Source organism: Lygodium microphyllum, chromosome 13 (assembly GCF_053477565.2).
Source record: "Lygodium microphyllum isolate KBCC chromosome 13, Lygodium_microphyllum_v1.1.10, whole genome shotgun sequence".
Lineage (NCBI taxonomy): Eukaryota > Viridiplantae > Streptophyta > Polypodiopsida > Schizaeales > Lygodiaceae > Lygodium > Lygodium microphyllum.
The window spans coordinates 124654236-124677138 of record NC_141147.1 but is presented as its reverse complement, the minus strand read 5'-3'; positions in this window follow the sequence as shown (position 1 = coordinate 124677138).

Below are 22903 nucleotides of genomic sequence, written 5' to 3'. Positions count from 1 at the left end.
CCAAGTGTCCACCTTTTCATATCTTGACTGTTTCCTTGGCCATTTCCCCGTCCGGACTCCGAATTGAGCTCTGAAAAATCCTGGGCGTCCGGCTTGGCATCCCGCATTGGCTAATAACTCTTGCCAACCCGCACGACTATCTGAAAAATTATGAAAAATCAACAAGTGTCGCTCGGGCACCTTTAAAGCACTTTGACGCTTAAAATCGTCCTAGATCGAGCTGCCGCCTTTGACATTGAATATTTTTCCCTTGATATTCATAATTTTTAGCTATTTTTAAGCACTTCCCATCACCTAAATTCCGCTCTGTGTGTGTGTGTGTCTGTGTGTGTGTTGTACAATCAACATGGATTGGCATGTGTCGTGTATTTGACAAATACATGTCATGATACATATGTATTGTGATGAGTGCATAGGGCCAAAAGGTGCTTGTCAAATAGGCACTTAGTCGTAAACTTGGCAAGCAAGTGTCTTTTGATAAGTATATCACAATTGACTTGGCTGTCCTGAACTTGGCATAGAGGTGTCACTTTTCTTGTTTATGAGTTCTACTAGTTAGTGTCCTAACGGGCTATACATGAAATAAGTGATGGGAATTTGATCTTGTATTTGGTTGCACAATGTCTTGATACACTAATTGTTTGCTATTTTTTGATGGGATGGGCATTTAGGTTGTCTATTCGGCTAGAAAATGTCCTCACCTATGTGTAGTTTTTTAAAAATCTATCATGTTCTTGTACTTTTATGCTTTTTATAAGTTATGGCTTGATGTAATTTGTGTTACCTTTTCAACTTTTAGATGGTATCATGCAATTGAAGTTCATATGCAACACCAATATAAATTAAGATTGATATCATATAATTGTATTCTTAATCAAAGAGTATATGTCATACATTTATATTAAAGTTATGTAGCTTAACTTACAATTGGTAGGTTAAGCCTTGGCCATTATGCTTAAACACTTGTTTCTATTTATTGTAGAGGGTTTACAATTTGTGAAGATGGCTTGAACATTGTCAAAGCACTACAATTTTCTTGATAGAGGCTATATAATCTAGCACAGAAGAGTAGATATCACTCATCAATAGTAATGAAATAGTATTTGCCAACTTTTGCAATTCAGCATATACATCCATGCGGACCATGTTGCAGCAGTGAGGGATTTTGCACCTAGACATTGATGCACTTTGGAATCCCAAGAAGAACTTGCATCTTTGTCATACACTGCTTGAGAATGGACCCAAGATGGTTGAAGATCTTAAAGAGTTAGCACTAGTGTTTGCATAAAAGGAGAGGTCAACCTTTTGGAACATGAAGTGGAGAGAAGAGGTGGCACGCTCAAAGCACTTGTTCGGGGCAACCTCTCTACCAAAGTGTCTAAAGACTATTATAAATGCAAGTCCCAATTTTTTCTTGCAAGGCAGAGAGATGATCCACCGGGGGCAGAAACTATATTGCGCACATTGAGGAATCACCAATGCACGCCAATGATTGGCATTCCCTTTAACACCATCAAGATGTTTCCTTTAGATTTAACATATTGTGCCAAAAGGTACAATGGCTTAAATAATATTAAGCTCTAGAAATTCCAAGTTGAGCGTGGGATGCAAAAGGTCAATGCATCCATTGTATGATGCATTGCCTTTACTTATCAGTCCCCCCTGGGTTATGGTCTTTTTATTTTTCAATGGTGGTACAACAGATGATATATTGATGTGGGTCTCTTTTTGAGAATGTAAATATAGGAAAACCATTGAGTGCCTCCACAAGCCATCAATGGGCTTCAGACATGATCTTGACAGGGTTCCTAGTGCAGAGGAGAGGGCTAGGATTGTGGGTGTCATAAAAAATATATATGCCAAACATTATTTAAGCATTGGTGGATGGGAGGAAGGTCGTGCATAGTGTTTGCATCATCCATTCAGACTTACATGCCAAGAACATGGTTTTGGATTTCACTAGAGATAACACCCCCAAGGGTGGGCATCATAGACTAGGGTCTCCTGCTTATTTTTGGTATGAAAAGATGAGCTCTCAACTGCCCATTTGGGGGATCAAATGAGCCCATGCATATCATAGATGAGCGCCAATGAAAAGGAGTGTTGGAAAGGAAAAGAAGGCCATAGATTGCTCTTGAGATCTACAATCCATTGTGCAAGTCTACTTATAGAAAGGAGTCAAATGTATATGCCGTTTTCTAGTTCATCGTCTTTCTCCTTGAGTTTTGGCACTTAGGCCAACGTTTGTGGTTGCGTAGGGAGCCAAGAGATGCCCTAGATGAATTCCTCTTGCCATTAATAGAGTTTAAGGCAAGGGATTGCATGTTGTTAGATGAAAAGGCCATGCGAATGTCCTTTGTAGATCTCAATGACTTTTTGAGGGCATAGTACAACATTGATCTTGTAGAGGCACAAAGACCGCTTGTAGGGCTTGGCCCTGTTTTAACTCACCCTTTTTAAACAGCCCACCTCTTGTAATCTCTCCTTGTATTTTGTAAACAACCTATCAATTTTTGGAGTCTCTATGACTCGTGAAACCAAGGATGCCTAGAAAAGTTGTATTTTTTTTGTAAAACTCTATGCTCTATCAAATACAGCTTGTAATTTGTGCTTTAAGATTAAGTTAGTTATGTGGATGTACGTCTTCAAGAGTAGTTATCTCAAGATTCTATGTCTTTATGTGTCTTATAAAAAATTTTCATATTTTACTTTGAACTCAAGTTTTGAATTTTAATAATCACATTGTTTCGTATTTAATATCATGTTGTAGATTTTATATCTATAAATAGTCTCTAGCTAGCATATGTGAAACATTAACGAACCATCCAATGTATATACAAAGTTTAAATCTCTCTTATTTTCTTTGCTAAATATGATTGTGCAAGTGGAGTGATGTATACATGTGATTTTGTAAAGTTTCTAAAGAGATATATTGTTGTCATAAATACACAAGCGTGCAAGAAAGAGAACTACTTGAATGGTTAAAAAAGCTATGATTTATCGTATTAATATTACATTTTAAATTACTAATGATTAGAAAACAATAATACATTATCAATGAATGATTAAAAAATACAAACCAAGTGTACCTAGCAATTATAGATAATACCAAACCTCCTAAACTTTCCCCGACAAACTATTGTTTTTGAAGTGATGTAATAACTTGTCACCTTCACTAATGCAAGTAGACATTCTCCCATGTAGGAAATACCTTAGTTTTGTAAGCTTAGTCAACGTGATCAAGTGTGTAGAATGTATTAGTGAATTTTATGTCTTGTTATCATTTCTAATGCTATGTATTTTATTTTCTATGGATAGACTTTATTAGATAAATATTTAAGTCTTTACTAGATGCATTGCTTTTATAATTGCAAGCTAAAAACGTGGGGTGTATTTTTCATTGAGTAGAAATTCATGCTTGTGTTATGTGATGGAAACACTTATAATTTATTTTCTTAATATTAGTGTATGTTTTTTACATATGAGAGGTTACTTAATTATTATTTGCTTTGTATTTGGTTATAAGGTTGATCATTCATGGCTTCAAGAACTCAAATGAAGGTCTTTTTTTATGGGTGTAACGAGAAGAAACGTTTGGGTTATGTCTAAGTTAGGATGATTCCATGTATAGTGCAATACAACAAGAGATTACAAAAGAAGAGCTTATATGTGGTCTCTTTAAACTCATAATTGAAGATGAAGATGATGACAGCGAAGGTTGCACCATAAACTGAGTACAAGAAGAACATTGGCATGTAGACAATGTCAAGTTTATTGGTATAAAGAGAGATTCAAGCATGGTAGATAAGGTTGGGATGAGGGTGGGCCTAGAAAAAATGTACATGTGAAGTCTTGAAGGATACTCTCAAGGATACTAACTTCAATGCAAGCAATGAAGGTGATCATATTTTGCACAAGTCAAGTGGAAACCTAAAGCATGTTAAAAACATGCTCAAGAGCACATTGATTTTAAAGTCTACTCTTGAAGGTTGGTTAAACCAATGTGAGAAGAATCACAAGAAGTTGAGGGATTGAAACTTGCCAAGAGATTATAGGTTTGAGTTTTCCACACAAAAGATCTTAATGGTGCACCCTTGGTGGCTGGAGTATGGTGCCATGAATGTAAAGCTCCTTATGGATCGAGATCATTGGCAAGAAATCTTCTTACTTGTGTCTTTCTAGTTTCATGAGAATCCGTATATTGGAAGGTCAAGCACATTAACTAAGATATTTGACAAATCGAGAGTTGAAGGTGGGAGCAACATCTAGCTCAAAAGACGTAGAAGAAAGCAATGAAGATAATATGGATGCTGTTTTAGCTAGAGTCGAGGAGATGGATATTTTTAATAGCACTTATGAAGGCAAGTGACATCTTTTAAACCATTGAAGCCTCCAGTAAAATGTTATTTTCATATACAACAATTACTAGTTTTGGGTTTGTTTTAAAATCACTTTTGTATATGTATCTTAGTACTAATTTCTAATCATTTTGGAGATTAATTTGTCAGAGTCTTGACTTGAAATCATACATGATCTGATTTTGACCTTATTGAGGCAACATTGAATGACTACAAAGATAAAGGGACAGTAAGAGTTGTACGCAAGTATGATCATAAATGGTTGCATTTGTGTCCTTCAAGATCAGACTTGCATACGATTCTCACAAAGCATATCGAGTCAAAGTCTCACATCATGGCTTTGTCCAAAAAAAAATCTACCAACCATGTAGTTTTGACAAATGCTAGGGCGACCAAAGAAGCTCTTCCATGCAGATCCACAAAAAAAGTCACTAAGCTCTTTTCTTCAGCCAACCAAAGAAAGTACCATACTAACAAATTCAAAAGGACCTTCTACTTGTACAGGTGACCCATATATTCCTTCTCTTGTGATTTAAATTTTCTCTCTTGGGGATTATGGCAAAGGACCATGGCTTACAAAGCATGTGACAAAGGACCGTGGCAAAGGACCAAGGATTTAAATGTGAAATCAAGGTAGATGGATGCTACATGCACATAAATTGCCTTCCTATTTCATTTGGTGGAAATCCCTGTGAAATTTCTACTTGTGAGTATTGAAAAAAAAAACCCACTCGTGATGATTTTTGCATGAGTATACAGAGAAAGTACTACTATTGAGAAGAGAGGGGCTAGAAATACAGGAGGAGGAAGGCAATAAGATTATCTTAGTAGTGAAGAGTTGAAAAATCTGACAATTAAGTCCAAGATAGACTTGAAAGAAGTCTAGAGAAAGCTATGGTGGGTAGAAGCAATAATTTTTGTGCTTTTTGTGAAGATTAGGTCGTTGAAAGAAGCAAAATTTGAATGCTTTAACATGAAGGATGTGCAGTGCTTTTGTAATAATGTAGTTGAGTCCTATCGACAAGGTAAATTTGGAGGTAAACAAGCTTTGTGTGACTTTTTTCAAGATGTAGCATAAAATATAGTACAAACAAAACAAGCAGAATGATTCAGTGAGTCCACAAAGGCCATGTTTAAACTTGTTAAGCTTTGGGGTGGGCCACCTTGCATGAATTTATGAGTACTAACCTTGGAGGGCCATCCATGTGCACTACAAGAAAGCAAGGGAAGAAAGTAATTCACTTCATGCCTAGAGAGTATGAGTATATATATGCCCAATGTATATACAACGACATATCTGAGTGAAAATGAGATAGTCCAAGGAGAAGATCAATTGGAAAGAGGTACATATGGTATAGTATTCAAAGTGAAAATTATAGGTGTAGTTGGGTTTGATCCCAATAGAATCTATGTTGGAAAGTGTTATAAAGGGAAGAATTATAGAAGGCAAGCAGAGCAACACAGGGAGATCATAATGCAGATTAGACACCAAGTATTGGTACGTGTCATTGTAGCCACTATTTAAGAGCCCTTATGGACAATTACATCGTACTTTAATGGAGGTAGCCTTGGGGACTTCATGACCCAACTCCCTTCATCACGTGGACGATTCACAAGATTTTTTCAATACACAGGGGAAAGACAATGCATGATGAAGATAGTCAATTAGCAAGTGATCAAATACAATGAATCACTATATTTTGCAAATGTGTCTTTTTTGTTATGCATGCTTTAATTTTGGGAATGTGTTGCCCACACAAAGGGAGATGGATGCACATAGATTTACATCCAAGAAATATTGTTTTGGATTTTGTTGGTGAAGTGTGTCGTGTGGGAATAATAGACTCGGTAGGGCTTTGGATCTCTCAAAGCAATGAAGGGCATTTGCAAAAGCCACCTAGAGGGTGTCACGATGATGATGAAACATATGCAAGAAAATTGAATCACTACAAAGTAGATCATGCATGAAGGAAATGGCTAGCCCCTGAGTTAGAAGATATAGCATTGAAGGGCTATTATACACCCATGCCAGATGTTTATGCATTGGGATGGGTGCTAAGGGAGATTTGTCAATTCTATGAGGATGCCTCAGACTACTTTGACTTAACAAAAGCTAGCACTCCCTCCTTTCAAATTATAAGACACTTGTCTCAAATTTTTGAAGAAAAAATAATGAATACAGATCTAACAATTAGGATGAAGAGATCAACGAGCTTATTTGCAGGCATCTTGGCATGAACGGGGAGTTGGCCATGTGCCCCTTTGAGGAAATGGAGCCAACTTCCACATGAATAATTTGTGGCACCATGTAAATCATGATACAACACTGGTTATTGACTTCACTTCACACTATCTCAGGGCATCTCTTTTCTATTATTCTTTTTCTGCTAAAAAATGGAATGCCTTTCATAGAGGCATGTATCATTTTGACATGGCTTTAATATGGTGAATTATATCTTGTTTCGAGATAACCTATGAATTTATCCTTGGATGTCTATTGTAAATGCAAAAAAAAAATTAAAGTACATTTTTTATAGCGAGCAAGAAGTAGTGCTTGTCCCAAGTAGTGGAACCACAAATCATATCTGCGTTACATGGTACAATTACTTGTTATGCATGTACTCTTGTATAATACAGTCATTTGTGAATTTTTTCTTTGATGTGAGTGCATGTTTCCTACCCCTAAGAAGCTATTGATTAATATCATCTCTTTTTCTATCATGTACCTAGATACAAGGCAGCTAACAACTCATGACTTCAAAGACTTGCATGATGGTTTTTGAGCATAAATCTAGTGAGAAAGTGCTTTTGGGGAATGTTCGAGTTGTAGTAGCTGATTCCACATATGGTGCAATACGACAAGAGATAATACAAGATGGGCTTATTTGTGGTTTGTTTAAATTTATCACTGAAGATGAGGATGAAAATAGTGGATGTTGCACACTAAACCCAATACAAGAAGAACATTGGCATGTAGAAAATGTCAAATTTATCACTATAAGGAGGGATTCAATCATAGTAGACAAGATTGGGGGCGAGGTTTGGCCCATAAAGCAGATATGCAAGGACTTGAGTGGTACTGTAGAAGTTACAGGCTTCAAAGCAAGTGACAAAGCTATGCACAATCTAGTTGACAACCCAAAGCAAGCTATAAATAAGCTCAAGAGCATGTTGCTTTCAAAGTCTACACCTGAAAGTTGGCTAGCCCAATGTGAGAGACTCGCAATAAGTTGAGGGAGCTCAATCCACCAAGAGATGATAAGTTTGCACTTACCACAAAAGATCTAGATGGTGGACCCTTGGTTCGAGTATGATGCCATGAATGTGGATCTCCTTATGGATCACGAATAAATGGCATGCAATCCTTCTACTCATGCCTTTCCAATTGCATGAGAACCCATGTATTGGAGAATCAAGCACATCAGAGAAGGTATCTAACGAATCAGGGGTTGAAGGTTGGAGTGATATCTAACTCAAAGGACACAGAAGAAAGCAATGAACATGACATGACATTGATCTTAGCTCTGCTGTAGAGGAGATGAATATTTTCAATAGCACTCGTCTTTGTATTTCGTATGGTGGAAAACCCTTTGAAAATTTTACTTGTGAATATTGCAAGAAAATTCCGACTTGCAATGATTTTCGCATTAGAGTGTATAGAGAGAGGGCTACTATTGAGAAGAGAGGGGCTAGGAACACAAGAGAAGGAAGATGATTAGATTATCTTAGTGGTGAAGAGCTAAAAAAAGTGACAATTGAGACCAAGAGAAACTTGAAAGAGGCCAAGAGGGAGCTATGGTGGTTGCAAGCAAGAGTTGTTGTGCTTTCTGTGAAGATGAGGTCCTTAAAAGAAGCAAACTTTGAATGCCTAAATAGGAAGGGCGTGCAACACTTTTGTAATAACATAGTTGAGGCCCATCGACAAGGTAAATTTGGAGCCAAACCAGCCTTGTGGGACTTTTTTCAAGATGTAGCAAGGAATGTAGTGTGAGCCAAGCAAGCACAAAGATTCATCGAGTCTAGAAAGACCATGTTTGAGCTCATTAAACATTGGGGTGGGCCACGCTTGCATGACTTTTTGAGTGCCAACCTTGGAGGGCCATCCATGTCTACTACAAAAAGGCAAGGAAAGAGAGCAATTCAATTCATGCCTGGAGAACATGAATACATCTTTGAGGCAGTGGGTAAGATATATATGGATGCAAAAATAAAACATGGGGTGCCATCAATGGTTTCGATCATCATCGTTGAAGATGAAACAACTATCAAACATCACATAAGTTAAGCTTGGATAGCTCTAACATAATGTGGCTTATATATTTCCTTACTTTCCATCATGTATAGAAGGTATACACTTGATAAAAATCTAAAGATGACTTCATTTTGTGTAGGTGGAATGCAAAGGATGACACTCTTATTGGGTTTTGTGGAAGTAAGGGAGAACATCATGAATGCTATTGCAACGATACAATTGTTGTGGGAGAGGGATCACAAGGTTATGACAGGATAGTGGATGCCTTTCAAAACCGTGTGTGGGGAGTTATGCAAAAATTTTGATAGTAAACCCTCCGCATGAGAGTCTTCCACGACTAGCTTTGGTGGCACAAGCCACGTGTAATCGATTTGATAGTGTTTTTGTTAGAAATCAATGGAGTCTTGTGGAACATTTGTGGGATGCAAAGCTAAGGGATACAATAGGCCTGATAATTGGGCATGCTTCAGATGGGGACAGTAGACGGCGCAAGATTATGCTTGAAGATTACCTTGGGAAGGATAAGGACCAGTTATTTATTAATTGGTGTGGATGGAAATTAAAAGGGAGAATTGTGAAAGGACATGCGTATGGTTTACATGATCAAGACTTTATACACTGTGGAAAAAAGCTTGTTGGTCCACTTGATAGCCCTACTCGACAACTTGCAATTGGTAATGTTTGGATTACACTCAATCATGTTGCAATGGTCTACACCTCATTTTTCATCGATCAGCACAAGCTACAAGATGGAGATACACAAAGAGATGACTGTCAGAATTGGGCAGCTGCCTAGAGGATTGCAAACAGACAAGTGCAACATTGTATGAGGAAATTACAGAGGAGAGAGAGAAGTGTACAAGGAACTATGGCATATTTGCATATTGTGGCTGATTACATTGATATTTTCTTGTCGCCACATCTAAACTTGAGTGAGCGTGTGGTGATGGCAGCCAAGGTTAGTTTCTTCTTCACGATTTGGAGGCTGTGGCTACATCAACATGTCACGTATAACTTGAAGACAAACTTCATAAGTAAGGATACCTACACAGATATTCAACTTTCATGCCATTTTGTTGTGCTTCTCATAAAGATGTTTTGTGAACTTTTTCCGGATCTCAAGTGTCCATTACATCTCATTGGATCAAATGCAGCTGGAATTTATTTTTGTAAAATTGGAGGTATGGTGGGACAAGAAAGAACATTTGACTTTGGAGACCTTTTGCATAGTGTTAGTAGTTTGAATAAGATCGCCATGCATGAATGTAGTTCAAATGGGCTAATCTTCTCAAGGGCTCACAAGAAGCAGAAGCATATATGGAAGTGTTTAAATATACAAGAAAATATTTTAGAGGTAGATCTAGGTAACTATTAATGTGTGGCTTTAGAGGAAATAATAGTACATGCATTGAAAGAGGGCTTGCAGCAAGCACAAACGTTGTGTCAATCATCGAGATTGAAACCCAGGAAGGGAGATAACTTAAAGTGGTGGTCAGATCCTTGGGAGGATATAAATTCTATGTGGTCAAAGACAGAGGATGAAATGGGGGAGGCTGATGAATATGATGACTTTGCACAACCAACTAGTGATGAAGAACAATTAGAGAATTCAGATGGGGATGATGACCTCGTTGCTCTTAGTGAGATTTGACGTGAAATTGATGGGCTCTTAGATGAGGTTCATGGCTCAAGTATTGTTATAGAAAGTTACAAGATCAACCCAATAGTGGAAGTTGATGGAAATTATATCTTCAAGACTACATTGGTCAGACAATTGAATGGGAGTTTGACTTTGTCAAAGGATTGATTGACAAAAGTGAGGCAAGGTGTCTACTTTGACCCTAAACTAAAATCACAATCATCAAGTAATGTGAATTTCTTTGGGATAGGTTCTGATTGTGCAGTTTATTTTGTATATGATAGACAAGATCAAGGAAGTTGTAAGCATCCAAAGAGAGATGGAAAAGCCACAAACTTGAATAAAATGGATGGGTCTCATAGCACGTGGTACCTTGGCAGTGTCTAGAAGATGAGAAAAAAAGTAGGAGGTAGATATGTGGATTGTAAATGAGGTTTTGATTTGACAGATCAACCTCAAGGCATAGAAGTTTAGCTTGGTTGGTACCAGAGGGTGAAAGGATCACGTATGTTCACATATGACTTAACAGACTTGAACATGATTTCCATAGAGTCGGTGATCGCATTGGAAAATCTAGCATACAATCCATCAAATGAAGGATATCAACTAGATGAGAATGATTATAAGTTGTTTAATGACTTTCTCAAGTGTGTTGAGTAATCACGTGCATGCTCAAAGTAAGTGATTTCAATTTGGAATAAGCTTTGTATTTTCTTTCTAAATAATCTTGTTACACTTTTTATAGTCATTTTTCCTGTAGGAAATGGATCTTGAAGCTAGCACCTCATAAGGCTAGGACATACTCTTTGCAGTTGAAGTATTGCTACCAAAGGGTTTTTTGAGAGCTCTTTGAACTAGTCTTATGGTAAGGTACTAGGTTGACTAAAGTATGTTTTTGTTGCTAAAGTATTAAGGTGATGTATTGGGATTACATCATGGCCAAAATATATTGTATATAGTGTTTGTATTGTCTAGTCTTCTTTTGATTTTAGTTATGCTACATACTTTGTAGGTGCTATTGATGAGTGCTTGACACAAGAGATTTGCTTTTGTCTTGCTTTCAGAACAATTTTGTCGCATTTTGATCTTTTGGGATTCTCCGACAACATTATGCATGGAGATAAATAGTGATGAAAGTAATGGGAAAGAATATACTTATGTTCGCTTCTTTTATATAGTACATATATAGATCTTCCTATACTATAGAGTCCAAATGTAAGGGATATACTTTGGACATGTGGATCTTGGATATTTTCACATATAGCTTTATGTCATATTGCTATTGTAAAATGTTGTAACATCCTTTTTGCAAAGTAGAGAAAGGATTCTTGCACATATTGTAAAGTCTCAAGTTTTTTTAAGTTAGAATATGAAAATTTAGAATGCTTGTATGACTAATTAGCATCTGGTGTCAATTCTTGTGTTGGTTTTTATGTTAAAATGTCCTACCATCAAGACCAAGATCTCCGAAGACGATGAAATCTTCAATTTATTTTCCAGTGATGCAATGAGACCTTGGGTGCATAGGAACATTTTTGAAGAGAAGAATCAAAGAAAACTCAAAAAAACATGGTTTCAGCATGGTGAATGGAATGCCATCTACATATGTTATGAAGTTGTATCTATTGGGAGGGGAGGGAAGAGGTTATATATTGACTATTATGGGTTTATGAATTATGCAGATAAATCCTTATGTGAATGGGGGTGTGGGAATTTAAAAGATTTTAAGTTTAATCCTTGATAAGGGATGTATGGGGGGGAAAAGGAAATATCTAGCTATGTGAGATGGAGGCAGGGATTTGAGATGAATCAAATCATACTTTGCATGTAAATAGTGAGACTATCCCTTTGGCTTGCTAGCTAAGTTGGATGAGATGAGTATGAGGAGAATCGATAGCTTAATGGTGATATGGGGTCCTTGCATGAATGTAGCATCGTGTTGCCATGTGAAGGACTTCTATGGCCAAAAACAATGATCAAATATGTAGAGATGCATCATTTGATTGATAGTGGGGTATGCTAACAGGTCACCATCATGATGTGATGCATTTCTATCCTCCTTTCTTGATCATTAGACTAGACCTCCTCTCTTTCATATCTATAAAGTTTCTTATGAAACCTTTGAAAAAGTAGATATTTTTGGGCCCTTTGACATGGGTAGGTATACTAGAGATGGGGTCTTCAACCACATGGAAGAACTACAAGTATGGATTGGAGGTTACAATCACACGATTTTATTGGGGGTATCTTGAAAATTCATATGGATTCTTTATGTTTTAGTTTATCACTTCTTTCTATGGTGAAGGTCGAGATGATGCTATGCATAAAGTTGGAAAATCTGTTGGTTTCTAGAGACCCTTTCATAAAGGGGCGGCTCTCAATCATCACAAGATTCTTTAAAATCAGATCCCAAGCCATGGTCTTGGTCTTGAAAGGAAAATCTACATTTTATGTTGTGTAACTATATCCATGGGTCTAGAAAATCCATGTAATGGGTGTTTCTTATATGGGATGTATTCACCTTTTCAAATATAGAAACTTTTACTCACATGAGAGCCCCTCCAAATCTCCCTAGAGGTGTAATTGATATCATTTCTTGTCTTGAGCTAGTCTAAAATATGTCCCTTGTATATTTTATTGTATCTACTACTCAAGGTCATTACCTTGTATCTTATCTTAGCTCTTTCACCCATGATTTAGGCCATAATTATCTATGGTTGTTGTGCATGGTTCCCAAAGAGGAGTTTGCCCTCTAGTAGATGGCCCTTGTACAGGGTTGCAAAAGTATACAAGATTGCGCACTCTAGTGTTTATGTGTGTATCAATGGAAGAATAAGGAAATTTTAATGAGGGTCTCATGATCCTTTGTGAAAATTCTTGAGTTTCTATTATATTATGAGCTTTGGTTTTTGGGGTTTTTTGTTTCCTTATGTGGGTGGGTAGCTATAAATGTTTAGTTGTTCATCTCTATCCACTTCTAATAACATTTAAAATATTGATATGATGTTTGGATATTCAACTCCGATTATCATGAAAAACTCAACGTAAAGTAGTGTGACATTGTGTTTTTATTTGAATTGTATAGAAGGGGTTATAAAAATGAGCCTAATCTCAAAATTTAGATTTACAAAAGGAATATAAATATTGCCTTCAAAATTCACAAAAGGGGTATAAAATGGTGCAAAATTTTTAAAAAGAGGTTTTAAAAATACCATTTGAACGCACGTTATATAGAGGGTTAATCCAAGGTGGACTCCCCGAGTTTGAGACATACCAAAAGCATGTACGTCATAAAAAGTGCATCAGAGGATTATGTAAAAAAGGATTCTAGGGAAAACTTGGGCATAAAAAATGACTCATAGTCCTAACATAGTGGAGTGTCGAGTCACAACAAGGGACATGGCTTTTAGGTAAATTTTTTCTCTCTTGATTGACTATTAACTTACTTTGTGATGAATCGACTAACTTTCCTTTCCAATTACAGGTACTTTGTCATGTGACATACCTTATGTCTAATGTTCAAGTATCGTAGATGGAGGATGCTCAAGGGTAAATGGTTGTGCCTTGATCAAGACATGTGTGAAAGTGTAGCTGTGGATGTTTCTATCATTTGTGAGAGCCGTGAGTCCCTAGTTTTGCAAATGGAGGATGATTGGCCCTTGAGTATAATGCACTGGGAAATTACAATGTTAATGCAAAATCCACCTATTAGCTTCTATTTTAAACTAGATGGTAGGAAAATTCAAAGCCAAGTTAAGGATACTATTATTAGTGGAAAATGTGTGGGTCCACAAATTTTAGAAATTGTAGAGTCTCCCTAAATATCCCAACACCACAAGTTGTAATATCCAACACCTACAAATTTTTGGATTTTTTTGGCTAATAGAATATTGTCACTTGAAAACTTGCAATATTTAAAAATTATGGTATTTATATAAAATCATATACTTGTTATACACTTTCCATATTTACACATTTACATATGCATGTAAACTTTACAAAGAGATAAGTAAAGCCATAACTAAATATCGTATATGAAAAACCCTTAATGGTTTAAACTTAAGGTTTTCAAGGTAGAACTAGTTTAGTACTTGTTTCATTGTTTCATTTCACACTTTCTCTCTTCATCTCTTTATATCCACCACATCCTCCCTACCTGCTACGATGGATGCTTGCGCACACTTTGATGAGTAGATCCACGAGACTATCGTTGCTAGCCAAGGTGATGAGTTATTTCAGGTTTTCTCTAAGAACTTCAACCTTAAAAGTGTGCTCTCATCATTGGATCCCCCCCTTCATGTTTTGGAGGAATTTGTGAGCATCATTGCTACTTGCACATACTCCATTGAGGGATCCCAAATGACTTGGGTGCCTCTAGAACAACTCATAGTATTTCAAGTAGGAAAGAATCACCAAAAAGTGGTGAATAGGTGTCTAGCCCATGTGGATCCTTTGCACAGAGTATACATTGTTCCCATGGGCAGTGCGCTAGGTATAACACCTTTAGATCTCATGGAGTGTGATTGTGCATTGGCAATTTACCTCAGGAAAGTTACTATATTTATATCCTCTACATCATGTGCGTTCAAGGCTTATTTATAAATATCCTTATCTGTGAATTTTTCATGAATAAAACATAACCCTTTTCTATTCAATATAAATAATCCTTTTATATTATACCTTTTTATATGTAAATATATATATAAATGGTATTTTAAAAATACCTTATTTTGAACCCACGTGATGCACACATATATTCATGAGTAACTTACCCGAGCAATTTACGTCCTTGCATTGGATACACCCCTAGAGGAGGAGAGCGATGAAGATAAAACTCCATAGGTTGTTGCTATCACATACACAGGAGAAGAACCAATTGAAGAGATCATAAATATTGAAGAGAAACATTAGGTGGTGGTAGAGTAAGGGTTGGCTCTCATGGTGCCATCTTCTTCAGAACAGCCACAAGTTGACAAATCCAACCTTGCCTCCTTGATGCCCATTGAAGTAGATGGTGTACAATACTTGCTTCTATCATATGTGCTAAAATACTTGGAAATGAAGGAAGAAGAGTTGTTTTCCATCCTAGCCAGAGATTCGATGGAAGACCTAATCGATTATGATTACATGGATGTGCATCCAACGATGGCAGAGATTGGAAGTTATGATGATACAAGCTTAGATACAATGAGTACCATCATAGTAGCACAGGAGTATATTACCTCAATTGAAGAAGATTACCTTGTGCCAGATGCTGAATTTAAAGCATTAAAGTATGATTTGTTTGGACCAAGGCCCCATCTTCCTACCAAGGAGTTTGTAGATCTCTCTGCCCAAAGAGGTGTATCGCTGACACACGAGGAAATAAAGATACAAGATGATGTGTAGAAGGTGAGATTTCTAACTATCATATTTTTTTATGTGAAGAAACTTTATGGTAGGGTGTGTCGGGTCCCTTAGAGTCTAGCAGTGAAATCTTGGTAAAAAATTATGCTTGCAGCTGCCCTATTGGCATGTGGAGTCACTTTTGAGCCTATAGTTACCCTGTCGGAAGTCTGACATCTTGGGTCACTTTTGAGCTTGAAAGTGGATCCCAAACGTCAGACTTCAGGCCAGACTTCAGGCAAGGGAGCTGCAAGCATCATTTTTTGCGACTTGAAAGTGGCCTTAAACACACTAGACTTCGAACAAGGCAGTTGCAAGTATCATTTTTTACCAAGATTTCATCGATGGACTCCGGGGGACCGGACACATCCTACCGTTAAGTTTCGTCACTTTCTGATAACTCTAAGTTTGTTGCTAAATATATTGTTTGATTTGACTTTGTCATTTATGTATAGATGAGTTTGCATCAAGGCAAGGAGGATCTCGGCATGCAGATTGACAGAAGGATTGAGCTCTGAATGAGTACATTAGCAACCTTGTTGTAGACTTGGTGGTCTTCCATAAAAAGTGCTCACCACGAGGGCAAGAAATAATCATGAAAATTGGAGCTTTGACCAAGTTTGGACCTTTTTGAGCGATACCTGTAACATCTAGCTTGGAGAACATGGTGCTAATCAAGCAGTCAGCTTCTTTACTTGTGTGACCAAATGCGTGGTGCAGCAATGTGTGTGCTTGCTACATTAGGTGACCTTGCTAAAGTGTCAGATCCGCTTCTCTTGGAGAAAGAGCCCAAGCGGAGCGCATCATTTTTGAAGTAAAGAAGGAACTTATATTTTCATCCGAAGTTGGCCCCTCCTCTCCACCGATGAAAAAGTCAAGGAACAATTGAGAGTTATTGTTGTTTATTGGCTCTTTGTATTTTCCATCACTATCAGCGGCCATCATATGTATTTTTCTTGATGGATATAAGATATTTTACTTTGTTTTTATAAATAAATATTTATTGAATAAATGTGTGGTTCGTGTAAGTGTGACAATAATTTGTGGTATATGAATGATGCATTCGCATACGTTAATATAATTCAACGTGTAGTACTACACTTGCGATTGTGTATAAGCAACAACGTAACTCGTATCCGTATGTACTACTACTTTCGATGCATTCATATGCTAAATAAAAATTAAGAGTCGTGTGTTTCAAGAAACAAAACAAAACAACTTTACTCAATTATTTGAATTCAATATATATCCCATTAGATATTATGTACATATAAATAAATATTCCAATGTGCTAGAGTATACAAAATATTTTGGCCTTCCAAGATGCTATGGTGCTATAACACTCATTACAAAACCCTACATCATTAATCACATAACCTATACAGGAGTCCCCTTGCCATGTCGAAGTTGAACGATAAAGTTTATGTCTTTATCTATGATTGTGGCATGCTTTGGATGGATGGCGGCAAGTTGTGTATCATCGAACAAGTCGATGAGAAACCCATCTACAGTTGTTTGTAGAGCCTCCATAGTTGCACCAGTCCACCTTTCTACTAGTGAGCCATCCTGCACTTGTGCCCAAAATCTTCCCATTCTTTTCAACTCCAAGTCTTGCATGACTTCCCAAACAACCTTATGAGAAGAACTTCTCAGGATGAGAAGCTCGTATCTGCATTGGATTCTCCTTATCTCCCGAAGGGCAACAATGCTCAATTTCCATCTCCTCTCCTTCTATGGTGGTCGTTGTGCTCTATGGGGAGCACCTAATGCTGCACTAGAGGAGGCTCCACCTTGTGCTCCAAGTGGCAGGTCTTGGAGTGAGGTCTTCCCAGGGTCGAAACGGTGACATGCTTTCTTGGTGTGTGCCATGCAAGCTCGAGGAGGACAAGATGGAGAAGAGACAGAGGTTGGGGTGTGAGAATGGAGGAAGCAAAGAAAAAAAGATGTGAAAATGAGAAAAATAATGAAGTTTTAACCCATTTAAACCCCAAAACTAGGTTAATGCAGCTTCATACGCACTGTTCTATCATGTGATCGTAAATCCATAATCTTTTATCGCAATGTGACCAAACTTTACAGTGCACTCGTTAGGTGTCCAAGAGCCCTTTTTCTTTGAAAAAGAAAATAACTATAGACCCCTGGTCCGAAGTATGGCATATGGAGCCACTTTCCTTCAAATGCTAACCTTCCGACTAGGAGTCTGCATGAATTTTTTTTCCAAAAAAGCAGACGCCAAAATTCAAACCAAGGATCTGCAATTATTATTTGGGCTCTTGGCCACCTAACGAGTGCACGTGTGAAGTTTCATCGCATTTCGGTAAAGTTTAGTATTTTAAAAATTATCCCACACCAAAATTATGGATGGATTGATAATTGAGAAATCAACATCACAACTACTGGCCCTTAAAAACTTCGCACCACATAGACTATATAGAGGCATCAAGAGTAAAGTTTGCAACAAGAGATGACAAAATTTTGCATGTTTTTCTTATTGAAATTGACAGTGCTAGCAAGTAAAAATTGAAAATACAGTGAGGATGCACAATCAAAGTTGAGAGCAAATGACACGAGTAAAAATTTAATTCATATTTTAAGGATGCATACAATAGTTTTGCACTAGGATGACATAGTCATATGTCCAATGCATGAGGATAACACTATGTCAAAAAAGATAACATTACAAAATGCGTTCATTCCATTAGAACGAATGCATCCTTCACTACTTGAAGATTTCTTATAAGTTGGAAGTCCTTGAGAGTTACAATGATGCGCTTCGCATGTATTGTACAACGCTGAGCATCAGTCATCAAGTCAACTAAAAAGGCCTCTATAGCACACTGTAGAGCATTAAGACATTCTTTTGTGAAGCGATCAGGTCTATCCTGACCTTGTGTCAAAAACCACCTCGTGCTTTCTGTGCGGTAGAGGTCTTGCATAGTCTCATGAACAAGTCTCGACAAGCTCGCCTTCAGAATGATAAGATCAAAAGAGCGTTAATACCTCCTAATTTTTCTCAAGGCCACTGTACCTGGCTTCCACTTACATTTCTTGTGGGGATGTTGAGGAGGACCCTTGTGAGGGCAGCCTAAGGAAGTTGGGTTAGGTTGAGAAGGGGGTGCATCTGAGCTTGTAAATGCTCCAAGGTGGTGAACGCGATATGGGGCTCTGAGTGGAAGCTTATTTGCAACTACCTTAGACCTAGCCATCTTTCCTGCACAAGAGATGTGAGAATTCAATGAATAAGATAGAATTGAAACCACCTTTTATATAACCCTAAATTATAAGACTCATTCACATAGATGCACACTCTTTCTTTCTCTCTTAAACTATGAATTGTATTCACACTAAACACATTGTTTATCTTACTATCTTAGCTCTCTTTGAACCCATTTGCTGCCTTGTCGAAGCCTTGTTTTTAACCACTTGGCATGGTTTTCTTTGGCACTTGAGACTTCATAACACACTCTTTTAGTGACAAGAGATGTGAGAATTCAATGAATAAGATAGAAATTGAAACCATCTTTTATATAATCCTAAACTATAAGACTCATTCACATAGATACACACTCTTTCTTTCTCTTTTAAACTATGAATTGCATTCAGACTAAACACATTGTTTATCTTACTATCTTAGCTCTCTTTGAACCCATTTGCTGCCTTGTCGAAGCCTTGTTTTTAACCACTTGGCATGGTTTTCTTTGGCACTCTTTTAGTGACACGACGTGATTCCATTATGTCTAGAGCTGATTCATCAGCACTTTCATTTGTTCTCTTTTATGAGAGTTTAGCTTCATCTGCTACTATAATCCTATACCACCAACATAGCAATTGGATCATTGGATTACTACCATTAACCCCTCCACCATGATCAGTTTTTCTTTGATATGCACCACACGCTATCCAATGTGAATTTTCCATCCCTTGTGTGGACCAAATTTTGATGCTTCTGTTTTCTACAAAGTATGGCCCGTGTGCCTCAAGGATATGCTACAAAGACACATATCACACATGAGTAAAACTATGCTAAATAGTTTATACAATTCATACAATTTTAAAATATTAACTTACTATGCACCATGTAATGTGTGATAGAGATTTTGCCCCACGCTTCCACCATGTTTTTGTAGAAGCTATACACAACATCGATAAATTCTTGCTTATCTTCATGTTGCCTCAAATGTTTTCTTAAGAACTTCAAATGCAGCGAGCCACCACACATGGTGCTCCAATTGAACACTTAAGTTCCCTGGGTTTTTCTTGTCAAATTGTAAAGCTCTATTTATCATAGTTACACTAACTCTTTCAAGCTTTACTCCTTTGACGACCTCACCTTCATCTAATTTTATAACAAATTGCAATTTACCATTACATTCCTCAACAAACATATTGTATTACATTACCATTGCCGACTACACCTTGTACAAATCTAAATAGTAATTGTCGAGTTCGGTGAACTTCACCTCATATGCATTTTTGGTCCCAACCTTTAGTGTTTCCACGCATTTAACATGCATGAGATCTCCTATCAGCTCCTAAATCTTTCTATTAAGTTGCCATCATGCCTCTATTAACTTTGAAGGTTGAGCAAGAGGCACAATTCTATTTCTCTTTAGCACACGACCAAACCTAGCCTTCACACCTTGAAATATCTAAGTAAGTCGTTGTGCTAATACTGGCCCTGTCACAAATAGATTGTGCATCCATAGCCAAGAACTCATTTGACATATCTTTTAATGTGTACTCAATCACATTTTCCTTCATAGTCTTAAACTTAGCATTGCTCAAAGCATTTTCCAATGTACTTGCCTTCAACAATCTACTAATACATGATCCAACCTCACCCTCACCTAGGTTCTCTTTCTAAGCTACCTTATATGCTTTGATACGTCACTTGCACTAGCCACTATTCACAATTAACTCATTGATTGGCTTCTTCTTTCATTTTTGCTCATGCGTAAGCTTGTTGTTCATCTTTCTCAAGTCATCCAATTGTGCCTTTGCCTCTTCATATGAGATACCAATGTCATGGATAGTGTCTTGCATTGAAATAGTTTGATTGTTTTGTTGAATTATAGTGTCATTCAGTTGTACCACTTGTCCTATGAGTTGTTGTATATGAAGTTGATGTGCAATGATCACATCATGACAATTTTTTATGGTTTCTTGGCAAGTTGTAAATACTTTGAACACCTGATTATTGAGCCACCTAGTGTAATCGAGCAACCCACTTTCACCCTCGCACACATACTTTAGCAAATTTGTGATTCTTGAGAAAGTTGGAGGTCCATTGTTTAAGGGGTCAATTAGGTAGATTCCCCCATCAATCCACAAATCCACATGTTTCAATCCCATTTGCCTATAACTCTGCAAAACTTGAGGTTTAACACTAGTATGATGGGTTCTTTTGAATAATGGGGTGTATTTAATCTCTACCTCAATATGCACCTACTTCTTTCATGTATTCATTTTACTATTAATAGAAACGGGAAGCCTACTTGGTTGTCATAGGAGGTAGAGTGGAGATGCATAGAGAGGCACACAAAGGTGCCAAGGGAAAGGAGGGTGTAAGTAATTCACTCTGTTAATGAAGGTTGTATAAACACAGAGGAGATGAGGTCACAATAGAGCCATGAGAGAGTATAGATATGGGGGGGAAATAGCTCAGAGGGTAGGGATGTCTAAGAATTTTTTTATTTTAGGCATTTCTATTTTACCTCCAAAAACATTTCCAAAAAACACAAAATTTGGCCAATTGGTTTGTTTTTTGACCAAAAGCTAGAATATAAAAAATCCTCGAAATATCTTAAAAGGGACTTTCAAAATTGCATTTACATTTTTCTCGATTAAAAAATCAATTAGCTCGTATCTACAAATCATTTTGCATTGAAAACGAAGCACCACACTCCCGTAACTAACTCCTTTTTTAATATAAAATTTGGTTGAAAAAGACTTCTTGAATGAGGAGAGAGAAGGAATTTTAGTATATCTTTGTAGATAATATGAAAAAGGAAAAATGAGATTGCAAAAGTGGAGAGAGAAGAGGATTATTTTACTATTCTTCTCTCCTCTTTTCCTTATTTTAAGGAGGAGAGAGAGGGAGTAAAAGGCCCATTTGCGAGTTCATTTTTTTCCTAATGTTGGGTTACCTTTATGAATGCACATTGAAACCCACCTACTGATATGGAGTGGTAAAAGTAAGGGGGATAAATGGTAAAAGAGAACATAGGAGGACAATCCTATACATGGTAAGGGCATAAAATATGTACACTACCCCTCTCCCATTGTCAACCTCAAATCCTTATGAGAAAATTCATTAACTCTTAAGATAAGGGGCCCTTATTGAGTCCATATTCCCCCTAATGTATTCAAGAACATTGGACTTCTCTTATAGGAGCACCTCCTAAGGTCAATGTACTTAATGGCTACTCATGAAGACTTATAAGAAGTGAATGCTATTCAAACATACTAGCCATGGGTGTGTTGATGCATTTTTCTACCCAGACCCCATGGATAATATTAATAGAAAAGTAACAAAAGGAAAATATTAGTTTATTATATTTTCATGTCGATTGATATCACATACAATTTACATGATGGGGCTTTTACTAAGGACAATTGGCTAACCTATTTGAAGTTTCAAGGCTGGAAAAATATGTGTTTGGTATGTATTTATATGTAAACTTTGAGTTTATTAGATTTATTACTTGTCAAGCACATTATTCTAATTTCTCTTTTTTGTATTTTCAATTTATTTTACTATTTAGAATCACAATGTCACTAACCCTAGAGGCTCATTTAGTGATCTATAGACTTGGATAACTTGTATGGAGGATATTATAGAAGAGAAACCATATAACTCTCATAGATACTATAAAGGAAAGCTCCATTAAAGAAGTCATGCTATCAAAGAAGTATTTTCCTATCTAGATTCTCACCATTTAAGTATATCTACTACTAGTATACTCTTGGAGGAGGTATTTGTAGCATGCATGGTACACAATAGGTGGATGCTTTTCCTTGAATGTTTCATGAAGATTTTGAAAGACTTTGTGTGACAAAAGAAAAGGTTTGAGAGATCCATAACAGAAGGGTGATTGATCCAACAATCACTAGTGTATATTATAGAATATTTAGAGGATCAATATTATTGTGACATATGGTCCCTATGGCATCTATAACAGGATCATCATATCATAGGAGAGAGGTGTCCCAAGGCTAAGCCAAGGAGAAGAGAGAATGGATTAGTTCCTTGCCAAAATAAAAAATAAA